General features: G+C 47.5%; 1 protein-coding gene across 1 annotated transcript in view; it reads right to left on the bottom strand.

Moving 5' to 3' along the window:
- The window catches only part of LOC120901874 (toll-like receptor 6), a 47083-nt gene that overhangs the window by 32075 nt on the left and 2114 nt on the right, over positions 1–12894 (bottom strand). The window lies entirely within an intron of this gene.

The following is a 12894-nucleotide window of genomic DNA, read 5'->3' on the forward strand; positions in this document are numbered from 1 at the left end:
AAAAACCCAACCATTTTTTACAACCTCATTCGGTCGTGTTTCTTCTAAGTTGTTCGATTATAGCGTCCTCAAGAAGCAAATCGAGGGATAGAAAATAAACTATAAAGAGACTCGACGGGACGCCTTAAAGGGAGTTCATCGGACGTCCACAGTCCACAGCCGCACGCTTCCTCCACACTCCCGCGTGGATGTGTCGCTTGACACGTCGTTTCCAAATGAGCCACTCTGCGGCGTTCCCTTCCGTTCCCTTTCTTAGAAAGTGTCCTACATTTTTCACAGCTCGCCTGCACATCGACACATCGGCAGCATGCTTTTACACAGCAGGACGACCCATGCATGCGTAGTCCTTTTTCTCGACCCAAACGAAACCTCTGCAGCAGCACTGCAAAGGGATGAATATCGTTTTTCGACACACTGCCACACTGATCGACGACTGACTGATACCGCTGCTCTTCATCCCACGAGAAAAGAGAAACAGTGTTGAAAACGCAAACGAACAAAAAATCATCCAGCTCGTTTTCGACCTCCTCGGGCCACATGGCCCAACAGCGAGCGGCCGGAAACTGACAGTGAAACGGATTCCTCCGATCAGGTAGAAGAAGCTGAATAGCTTTGGCAGTGTTTTTTGAGCAACTGCTCCGCCCGTCGCCCGATCTTCCAAGGTGGCCAAGTGTCTAGGAGCGGCTGAAGACGAAGTGCAAGAGCCTTACGGACCGACACGGCGATAATTCGGAACGAATTGATTTCTCGAACGGCGAACGAATCCGCCATGGATCCGCGATGAATAGACCCATCAGCATGGACTTGGGTGGCAGATGAGTTCAGGATCCTTTTAAGGATACTCTGTTCCGCTCGGAGTGAATTAAGTGTGAAAGAAAGACACAAGCCGTACAGAAAAGAAATGACTTCTATTGAGCTGTATCCGCGATTATTCACGCGATCCTGACTTTAATGAATTTGACATTTTTTTGCTTGCTTGCTTACTTGTCTTTTTTCCAGTCTCTCTGTGAGGTCGTGTAAAAGTTCGGAAATGTGTGCTGAACATCTGCTCGTTCGGCTTTTTACAGAATGCTATACTTTGTAGAATCTCTTGTAAAAACTGCTTCAAATGCATTCAGTGAAGTGAGTTCTAATCAGTGTGGCATTTTTTGTTTCCAGAACATTATTGTCGCAAACTTGTAACTCGTCAAACTCGACACTCACTCATAAAAAAAGAAGATTTTGATGCTCTCTTTTATCTGTCTTGCTCAAAACAAAAACATCTCCCCATCACACTCTTCATCTGCATTGTTTATTTCCACGCGTTTTACTGCTCCAGTAGCTCCGTGCTAAACACTCTCACCATCAGTTTGCATGAGCGCACTTGCACCACTTGGACTCGTTAGTACATGAAACTGAAAGACATTTAAAAAGTTACATTCCTTGCGATACCACTGGAGTGCCTTTTCATTATGGCACAGTTTCCTCCGCCGGCTTATAGAAGTGCAACTTCACAGTGCATAATAGTTCGCTAACTCTCTACGCCGCCTTTCTGTGTTGGGGCAATAATGAAAAAGAATTGCTTGTGTTAGATCGCAGCTTGCGATATGAAAAATAGGGAGTACCGAGCTGCAAGCACCATTTGTTCACAAGCATTCCCTTTCCCGCCAAAGTGAACAAAGAAACCCGACCGGACCGTACTCCGTTGAAAAGCGAGTGCAAAAGGAATCATTTTGATTTTCACCACGCCTCGCACAGCATGCCTTTTTTATTTATTTTATTTCCAGCAGCAAGAAACAGTAAATCTGGCTGAATTAAATCTCAACTAGCTTCATCACTCGCCCGCTCTAACCCCCGCGAAACGAAATCGGCACCACATCGCGTTGGGATAATGCACGTGATCGTAAATATTCTACGAGAGTGATGATTCTATCATCACATCAATTTATTCAAGCAGCAGCATGAGTAGAAAATGGAATAGAACATATTCTGGCCATCCGGGCTGTTGTTTTTGTGCATTTATAAACGATGCTTTTCGCATGAAAAACTTGCTTCTAACTGGGAATCGCTTAAATTTATTCTCTCCCTAGCAATGCAAATTGTTGATTTAATTAAAAGGATGTATTTCGGCAGATATTTTGAAAAAAAACCTGCCACCAACATCACTCCGCAGTGAAACGAAGTGTACATCAGCATTTTCTCATGCAATAAAGTATGTTGATACACATTTTGACATCGTCCAGCATATTGCATTTTTGAGCATAGCTTTTCAATCTATCCAAACGACCCATTATAGAATGAACCATCAAGCAGAAAACTATGGTAACGTTATTCTTAAATCAGTTCCCCATCATGCCCCACCCACTCCTGTGCGCTCTCTAACAATCCTGTGCTATGGTATTTCGATTTTATCCCTGCTAAAAATAGTCCTCGAGGCAAGTCTCGAGTGCCTTGGGCCGATTCGAACAGTCGGTATTTTGTCCCTATGGACTACATTTTTTATGATGAAATGTAGAATTACAAATACACCTCCAACGCAATCCCTGACTGGGCAGGGATCGATGGCCTAAACTCCCGGAGCACACCAGACTGTTCTTCCCTTTCATAACGTGTTTGGGACACACAAAAAATCAAGAGGCGTAAAGGCTTCGATACTCAAGCACACTGGTCACATCGAACCTTTCGGCGAGTGTAAATTTCCTTTCCGCATCGCATGATGGAAAACGGATGTGGAAAACGCTTTCATTCCCTTTTTTTCTTCTCCCTTTTTCCATTTTCTCCCGTACTCACCCACCGGCCACGAAAGATGTGTGACCTTATGTCTCTGGGTATTAATCAAAGTGAAAAGTGCGAACGAGTATCTGCTTTGGACAGGTTTTGGGTAGCATAGCGAGCCCGAGGCACCCCGGGTAACATATCCGAAAGGACACTTTATGCGACTTGGACGACGATGGAGCTTGTAAGTCGACCGGTGGTGATAGCTTGAACGGTGGAGCAGGCTGGGCACGATAAACTTTTCGATTCTTCTATTGTTTTTGTCGTTTTGCCATGTTCGTTTGTGGTCCTCCAACACCAGAATGTGACATTCATGCCGGAATGCTGTCACGGTTGTTAAGCACGGCCAGTTTAGAGGAGCAAGGGTGCGCAGGAAAATCGATCATGCAATATAGGAATTCCATCGACCATAACTTATCCCGAGTGATACGGCATTGAATCCAACGCTCGTACAATCGTTTGCAATTATTTCTTTTTCCTTTTTTTAAACCATCACACATCCACTAGACACAGGATTCAATCAGAAAGAAAAGCGACTGTGGTTGCAAACGAAAATGTTTGGAAGCAGCTATCATATCACATTCGACATTCACGTACTGGTTGGTGAGCTAGAATGAATTTTCTCTTCAGGCATAATTAACGTGGAATCAGATGGGAGCGTATCCGCCCTGTCTACAATGGTCATTTGAGGCCTTTTGTGTAAAGTTGATCATTCGAAAGTGGTTACATTCAGCCGGCAGTTATGTTAGGGGAAAAGGCTTCCTTTGTCCCGCCTCCTCACGCAGGCCTCGCTCTTCCCTGTGGACTTAAAAGCGAAACGATACCGTTCATGAGTGTCGGGGCGATGTGTCGTATAGCAATCGTAACACATTTTCTCACGGGTACTGTCACCGGGTACGGCTGCCAGTTGCAAGCACGATACGAACATTGTGCTCACTGGACGGAAAATTTGCTCAAGTGCCGAGCTGGAGGAGCAAAGCGGGCGACAAGGGATCCGCACTCCGGTGCTACCGATAACGATATGAGAGCCACTGTCGACGACGGCGAAGACAACCGAGCGCCGAGCGAAATACCCAATGGCATTGCACAAAAAATGACCCCCAATCCTTGTTTCAATGGTGAGGAAAACGATGAAAATGAACACCATTTATCATCGCCAGTGCATAAATTTTCATCCCCTTCCCCCACCGCCAGACCGAGGGGGCCGAAAGGGAAAAAGGGTCACAAAACATCAAATGGATTGACGGGCGCTCTTTCTGGGCGAGTGTTGGAGGTGGCATTCCCACCCATCCCGAGCACCGGCTGAGCAATGAACTTTATTGTCACTTCAAGAGCATAAAAATTGGAATACTTTCTGGGCCGGCGACCGAGTGTGCGCCAGTGTACAGTGAAATGCATCAACTTGGCGCGCTGATGATGCCACGAGAGAAAGGACAAAAAAATGGAAATAAATGGGTCAAATGATTTCGCACCATCGCAGAGCGGAGCATTGACAATGGTAGAACATAAAACCGTCCGCTCCATATTAAGTCCCGTTTGGGGCACACATTAAATTTGTTCATTCCAAAACTAGACCCACGGCAGAGCATTTGTTCAGGGCTGCTGTTTGCTGTTGTCATAACTATAACATTAATCATTACTTTTACTGAAGCAGTTTGCGAGAAACAGAGAATGGGTTACAGAGGCACATAAAATAATGCACAGCCAATACCGGGGATCGGAGAATTGCGCCCACAATCAAACTACAACGCAACCGTTGCCCCGAAAGCTACCGAAAAAGAAGCTTCGTTCGTTCGCTCATAGCAACGAAATTATCTCATCATGATCCTAGGCTCGAAGCACAACTTCTTCCGTCATACCCTTTCCATAAATAAACAACAAAATTACCGATAATGATAGGTACCCAGACGGTTTGAAAACTCCATCAAGCGTACTTTACTACAGAAGCATTAAAGAAACGACGCCGAAGGAGGATGTTGATGAAATATTGAATAAAAAGGAGATTAATTTGAAGCTCCCAAAAACACTCCACGTTAATTGATGGCATGATGGCTGCTGGCCCTACATCCCAGTGGTGTACCGCTCGCTAGAATGGCCTTGACTGCATGAAACCATCCATATTATTGCAATTATGTTTCTATGCTAAACGCACACACACAGCATGACTGTGCAGGCGTACCGCCGTGCGCCGTTGCCGAGCGATTGTTTCCTTTCTTTTAATTTACAACGAATCTGATTGAGTGTTTTCTTAGAATGGGGTATTTGTGTTCTATAAAAAAACCCCAATTACCACACTGATCAGTATGCTGGTTATGTTGCTCTTTTTGTAATGCTTTCTCGAAACTCCTCCAAGGATGTTCTTTCCACACGAAGGAGCGTAAACAGAACGAAGGGAACGAAGGATCGATATCGAAAGTGAAAGGACCCTGCGAATCAAACCCTTGTTTCCATAGTCAAACATAAAAACGGCTACAAAATCGCGCCAACCGTGCTAAAACTTAGCTCACTCGCAGATAAGATAGCTTTCTTTACTCACAAATTCTTCCACTTCCGCCATCTTGAACGCTCCCGCGTCTCGCATCCATCGAACAGATTTATTCACATCGACCCCACGTTTATTAGCGTCATTTTTCAGCCCAAGGCGGAAAGATTAAAGTAACTCACGATGATCCCTCTGTTAATGTTTAACTCAAGCTGCCAAAAAAGCCCTTACCACTTCGCCTGCCCATCCCGGTGAGTTTGCTTACTTACTCACTCTCTCACTCTTTCTCTCTTTGTGTGTTGGTGAGTCTGTGTAGTCCTCTGGAGTATTGTGAGGAAACAATCAGCTATGCCGCAGCACACCCCGCCTGCTTCGATGGTGGAAAAGATTGGAAAAGCTTGCACCGAAACTCATAACTCAAGAGTCTCGCTCGGAGCTCATCCAAAGCGGATTCGCGGAGCAGCCCAGCCCGGCGCAGCTACCGGGGCGGGCTTTCGGGGTTTTACTGCTCGCCCAACCTCACAAGACCCCTGTGCAAATGCTTGGTATGCACGGGTACACACTGGCACAGCTCGAAAGCTTTAAAAATCCTCACCCGATAGTAAGGTCGGCGAAATTTGGCGGCCTTCAGTAAACTTTGCCAGCCCTTCCTGTCGCTTCCCGCACAAGCCCAGGCCTACGTGTGTCCCTCCATCCATCCCCTCATAGAGAGAAACAGCGAGTGGGATCGTAGGTGAAAGCACTGGAGCTGAAGTATTCTAACTTTCGCCCCGCCGAAAGCCAGTCGAAAAATGAACCGAATAAATAATTTATATCCCAAGATGCTCCCGGTGAAATTCAATTATTTCTTCATCTTTTGGCTCGGCTTCCTTTTTCCTCGACTTTTGGTGAAAAGATTTCTGCTTTCTTTCACCATCCAACCAAAAACCACCGGGACCGTTCTTTGTTGTTACATTGCTTTCTCGCTACTCTCGGACCAGCCGCATTCAGCACGCCGCTTTACATTTCGCTTTGCAACTTTTTACGCATTCGTTATCCTGGCGCTTTGTTGTTGCGTTATTCTTTTTTTATTTTCGGTGGAAGCGCTTTTGAATATACAAATTAGACGAACCTTCGGTTGTTCCGGCACTCGGAACCGCATTCCTGCCGAGGCTTCTATTCGAGTCCTCTTGTGGCCATTCAATTTGCTGCCGATTGTTTGATTTCACTCCAATCGACCGACTTCTAAACCTAGGGAGAAGTGAAACATAACCGCCTAAATGCCATCCCCTTGCGGATGACGTTTACTACGCGCCGGGTTTCTTACACGTGCACTTCAGCTTCGACCGTGTTGCGAGTTACGACTGCTACAGCGCCACCCGCTTTGACCATCCTGCCCACAAACCAAAAACGATCTCTCCATCATCGTTATCGGTGCCGCCACCAGCGGCTTCCAAGTACGGGAGACCACGAACGTGACAAGTTCTGCGGAAAATCGGTTATCTTGTTCGATATTTTCCCGCTCGCCCACCCGTTCAGCATCCGCGACGAAACGCAACCCATCGGAGCATGGTGGTCAATCGGCCACAGCACGATCGAGCGAAAATTAAACAATCATCATGACGGCCGCATCGCGTTCGGCTGATTATGGTTGAGTTTTGCCAGTGAAATTGGAGCTTTTCAGTCACGTTCACTCGCTCACTCGGGCGGTGTGGAAGCGACAACACGAAAGGAAGGCTTGTCAGCCGTGTCTAGGATGCTCCTCGCACCATCAAACTGCGCCCGACAGATGACGGAACGTGAGTGTGATTACGTGGCCATCCACCACAACGCTGCAGTCAACGACTGCACGGGACTCCGAACACCTTTGGTACCACCCCCTCCTACGCCCATCACTTATCCTCGCGATGTGAATGGAAAGCAAGGACGATGATGGTGGCCGGACGAGAGTGCCGTGTCCGGAAATGTGCGCATCGATTTCGTGGTGTCTTCGACCGATTTGGACGGAGAGCAAAAATTAATATTGAATTATCGACTGACCGACCAGGCTGGACAAACAGGGCGGCGGTCGAACGAACGCTCGTTCTTTTACCTTCCCATTCGCACGCTACAATGATATCCTGCTGCTGGACGGTCCGGCTGGGAAATGTGACCCAATTCATCTCCGGAACGGGAAACGACAACCATTGCACAACCAAATCCGACAAACCCACAATGCGTGGTCGATCATTGGCCGGAAGAGTTGATTATAGTGCCCGAGTGATCCACGTGAATGTTGAGCACGTGTTGTGGACATGGGCTTTCACCCCTCGCTACACACATCGTATCGTATGCCGGTCGAACTGGGCCACTATTCGGAATGTCATTTAGTTCTCTATTTGCCAACTCGATTGCTATTTCCAATTTCTCTCCACTATGAAATGCTTTTGTATCGATGGAACACTGAATTTTTCTTTTTGTAGAAATATTTCATCAAAATGGACGGTCTTGTAAATTTGACGCACTGGAAAACCTTGCCCTGTGTGGTATCCCTACGCTTGGCCGAAATTGGATTAAGCCACAGCTAAAACTCGGTCACACCAGTCAACCGTTAAGCCCGATGGCTACATAACATCCAATGGTACATTGCATGGTTTCTTTGTGGACACATCTTTCAAACTTGCCGACCAAAAAATGAATCGCCGGTCCTTACAAATTACGAGTTATGTAATGAAACCCGATTCCGGCGGCTACCAAGAATCAGACAGGGCCCACATTCAAAAAGGGGCCACAATGTATTCCCTAATGTGCCTTAACTTCCAGTCCATTAAAAGCCCAAGCTCCACATTTGCCTGGATGACCCGTTTGCCGGCTCATAAACCCCACAAAACTAAAGCCATAAACTTTTGACCACTAGCTCATCGGCCAATTTCCTTTCCCTCCCTGTGTCTGTGTCGGTCAGAGCACATCCGGAAGGTGACATTAGGATACATCGATAAATTTCCGGTTTCCAACTGACCAACGGCAATAAATAAACAAATCTGCCGAATCTAAACTTTCTCTCGCGTTAACCTCTCCCCCTCGCATGTACCATCACAAATTTGACACCCCCTCAAAGTGATTAGGCACTGGTTATGATAGTTTCGTAACTATGACTCTGTCTCTCTCGCTCGTACACGTTTTTCAGATCCATGCATTGATAGGTTTAATGTAATCACTTTTCCCAGCACCCAGCTAGGACGTTATTTGGCTTGACCAAATAGCCTTCGGCCTTCGAGATGGGACAACTTTAATTGGAATAATTTACGACCGGACTTCCGCCGGTTCACTGGTGCATAAGACCGTTTTTGACGTTTTGCCGTTTAAAGATGACATATTTAGTGGACATATATTTCGCTCAGGTTATTCCGATACCTGATCCATTCTTTTGAACTTTTGGTTGAAATTCGTTACAAACGAAACGCAAAAGACGTTTATCGTTTCCATCGATCACATTGACAAGACAACAGGAGATAATCTAAACCGCGACATTCGAAGGTCCTCTCAATTTGATAGAAATAAAAAATCTTCTGATGACTTCCGAAGCTCGTTTTGTCACATTTTCTTTAAAGCTTTCATTCAATTAAAGACCCAAACGCTCTCAACGCACCAAAGACAGCAGGACCAGTGGGTGACAAACATTCTTCCATAAAAATGTTTATCAACTCGCACAACTTTGCCTCCGAGTTGTTATGTAAATGATTGAATTATGAAAGTGTCTGAGCAGTTTCCCGGAGGTGGAAAGTCTAAGCCCGGTAAGGGCACGCATTTTCACACTCACTGTGCTGAATCGATAAACGCGCCATCAACGAAGCGACACGTTAACTTTAAGCTACGTTCATTCTCCCCGAAGGCAACTTACACAGCTCACACCCGCGACGGTCCCGCGTGTAGCCGTGTCGGTTTCGGATTATTGCTAAGCATTTCGACGCGGTTTCGCCGCCGCGTAACGATGTTTTATGGCTGACCATCAGGAAGCATCGCGCGTTCGCCCACCACCTTATGCGGAGAGCGATATCCTGGCTCGTTAATGCTTCAAATGAAAAGCGAATACACGGTTCCATCCCGTACCGGAGAGCGCCATTTTCTTGAGATACACCATTTGATGTGGCATTACGAGGTAGCAGAAAATTAACCGTATCCAAATCGTAACATCCGTCACGACTAGGTGGCAACAAACCGCCCCGGCAAATGGCGTGTTATGACGTTTTATGGTGCTCATTTAGCTCCCGTGCTACGGCGGTTACGGTGCCGAGAACATGGGCACGAGCACGGGCGAAACGAACGGGCGGCCCGAATAAACGACAGTTTGCAGAACCTGACGCCAATTTCAGCCCCCAAAGGTGATGGCACCGGTGCTAAAAATTCAAGCGGTAATTAAGTTTAATTAGCGTTCGTGTTCAAATTAAACTCACCCATGTTTGCAATTGTTATTGCGCCGGATCGGTATGGAGACATGGCCACCATCGTTCTGCAACCGAGTGAATGATAATGAATCTCGATCTTCAATGGAATCGTCAACGAGGGACAACTCCGGGGCCATAAGTGTCCCCGGCGTGTCCTCATTGTCAGACTATTTCCACCGGACATGGTCAACTGATTCCCCAAATTAGGAATCTGAAGGACACGACACATACCAGTGCCACCTCGCTCAGCTTACCAAACACACACTCGTGTAGCACTCGTGTCGAAATGCGGTAGCTGCAAAGAGGAGACCCACCCGTCTCGGCAGAACAACAGCCACACGGCACCGGGTGACGCGAACATTACCTTGAACTCTTCGCACAATGCGTCTGGGCGGCCCCGTGGCCCTAATCTCCTTTGCTAAATCCACTTTAACATAAAACTGTCAACGCTATTAGCGGCGGCGGCAACATGAGTTTGAAGTAGCGAAGCGTGTTGTGGTCGCTCACTTCGATTCTACGGCTATGGCCAAACTTCTGCCTACTCTCGTCCATCGTACCGCACCGCGTGCTGTAAGAGAAGCCCGACACGGGTGCGATGGGGCGGGCATGGAAAGAAGATGTGCAGAACACACAAACGCTTACCGTATGTGGAGCACACTTGAGCTTTGTGAAATCGCTTTCGCTCAAAACTAGGCCACCGACAAACGACAGACTATCCGTCCATGGTCAACGCCACAGCGTTGGGGGTTTTGTTCGAGGTGGCTTCATATTGTCCTTTCGTTTTAGGTTGCGTGTTAGTTTCTTTCTCTCTTTTTTGTCGTTGCTGTTGCTGTGGCAGTCCACTGGAGAGTCTCTTCGATTGCCATCCATGCTGAGCCAAAGTGTGCCATTCGGGAAAAACCTCTCGGCAAGTGAGGCTCGAACGATCACCAGTCACGGAATGCACATACGCCGGACGCAAACAGAACACGTCCCATATCATCTGTTGTCGATGCATTCGTTTACGTGCTCACTTGCATTCGAGAATCGGCCCACGGTTGTCTGCGGCACAGGCGGCACTGTCAAATGAAGCCCGTAAAGCCTATTGGCCAAAATTGCGATTGGAACGTGACTGCTTTATAGTCTCGTTAGTCGTTAGCGTGCGCTTTCACGACATATTCGATCCTAGCTTTCCATGCTCCATGCGGGTGACAAAACTCTCTAATGTCTGCTTTTGTATCATTTTAGACGGCTTTTTAGAGCGCAAACCATTCCACCACGGCAGCACATTGTTGATTATTGTGCAGAGCAGCACAAAAAAAGGAACAACCTCGCACTGTACATGCTTGCAGGCATTAGTCCCAAGAAAAACTCCACCGAAGCTTAGGAGCATTTCCTTTGAAGAGTCACTGCTTCAAACTCTCCGGCGGGGGTCGATGCTACCGCCCTTGACAAAGGTTAGTCCGTTAATCCAATAAAGACACACACGCACACCAATACAGCGCACATACATTCTTCACCCATGTATCCATTCCCACGAGCACACTTCTTGCCTAAGAAAGGATAATTTTCTGGCGCTATTTTGTCGCTACCTTCGTTATCCTTTTCGATCCGACAAAACAATCCGTTTAGTGAAGCGAGCACAAAAAAGCCGCACCGAAAGCACCATTTCCTTCGTGCGTCCTCCTGCGGGAGTAGTGGGGCAACTGGGAGGAAGCTGGACAAGTGTAGTCAGCGTGCCGCAAAAGCTTTGTAATCGAAAAACATCAAAGAAACCTCACGCTCCTTGGGGAAAGTGCCAAGACAGCACGAGATGTGCGCTCCGCTCCTCCCACGGGACTCAGCCGCAGCAGCCGGTGCCACTTGTGGCACAGAACCCAACTGTGGAAAACCACAGCCACAGAATCGACGGAAACACAACATCGGTGGCATTTGTTTTGTGGTTGTGTAGGTCGATTCCAGCCCCTTGACGCACACACACCCGCACCCACAAAAGCACACGGACACACGGCACCCAGTTTGCCACGAACCCGAGCTGTACGATCCTGCTCAACCGTATTTCTTTTTCGATCATTACGCATCAAGTCAGGCGAAAAAAGCGAATCCCATGGTCCCTGGCCGACACTACCGCCGCAGAACAAACACTTCCCATTTTCTCAACGGTCACATTTCGCAATCGGGTTAATTAACCCAACCAGCAAACCGTCCGCTTGCCCGGATGGTTGGAAATTGTGGTCCCCATCATTTAGCTGGGCACTTCGCTCGAAGCGTGGTAGTGAAGAAGCAGGAAAAAAAATTACCACCTTGGACCGTACTCCAGCGAGTTGAGTGGTTAAAGTTTTCCTCCCTCTCCCCGTTCGGTCGTACGAAACAAAGAACCAACTTTAATCCCTTCAGACACGTGGTGCCTAAGCTTGCTGCTTGTGGCAACTGGAATTGCCAAACAGGCATTTGCGTTCTTTGCTGACCGGATTTCGCAAGAAAGGACCTACAATAAACCAACGCACCACCAAACGGTACAGCCTTTGCCCGCACTCCTTCCTACCTCTTTCACCGTCGTTTGGAAGCTACGTTTCAGATTCCGGATTCCAGTTACCATCTTCCGGGCAAACCCATGTCTCGACAACTCCTGATACTTTCATATTTCTTATCCACTTCCGTCTCCAGTATCTACTCTCGCCATCTACAGCCCACCCACCGGCTCGCTTTGGGTCCCGTGTCGGAGTAGTAGAATAATCATTAAAATCGCAACCAGAGCCAGAGCCCGAGAAATGGAAAGATAACCAAGCTCGTCCCATTTCGAGCCAATCTTCCTTCGAGAAGGCTATTTTTCTCCGTCTGCCACCAGATCTGTACGTCCGGAAATGTGTCTGTTCTTCGTCGGATCCCAATTTCCGGCCTTATCCCAAAAATTCTTACCACGCACACCTCTGGCAGTCACATCCAAATGCGATGCGAAGGCTGATGCCAGCTCGTCGTCGTCGTCGTCGCCGTTCTTGTTTGAGTCGTTTTTACACTCCCTTACGCACGTGCACATACACACACACACACGGGTGCAGATATTTACACAGCAAACTGTCAAAAGCAGTGCGCGGATCTGTTACGAGCCCGCTCGGAAGCCCACGCTTAGAAGAGGGGCTGCAAAATCGTGACCGCTCGATAAGCTACGACCGTCCGCAAAACAGATTCCAAAAAAAGGGATTAAGAGCTTTTCGCTGCAGCATCACAGCATGTGTATGTGTGTGTAGGTGTGTATGTGCTCGCTGCTGTGCAGCT

This window comes from Anopheles arabiensis, chromosome 3 (assembly GCF_016920715.1).
Source record: "Anopheles arabiensis isolate DONGOLA chromosome 3, AaraD3, whole genome shotgun sequence".
Lineage (NCBI taxonomy): Eukaryota > Metazoa > Arthropoda > Insecta > Diptera > Culicidae > Anopheles > Anopheles arabiensis.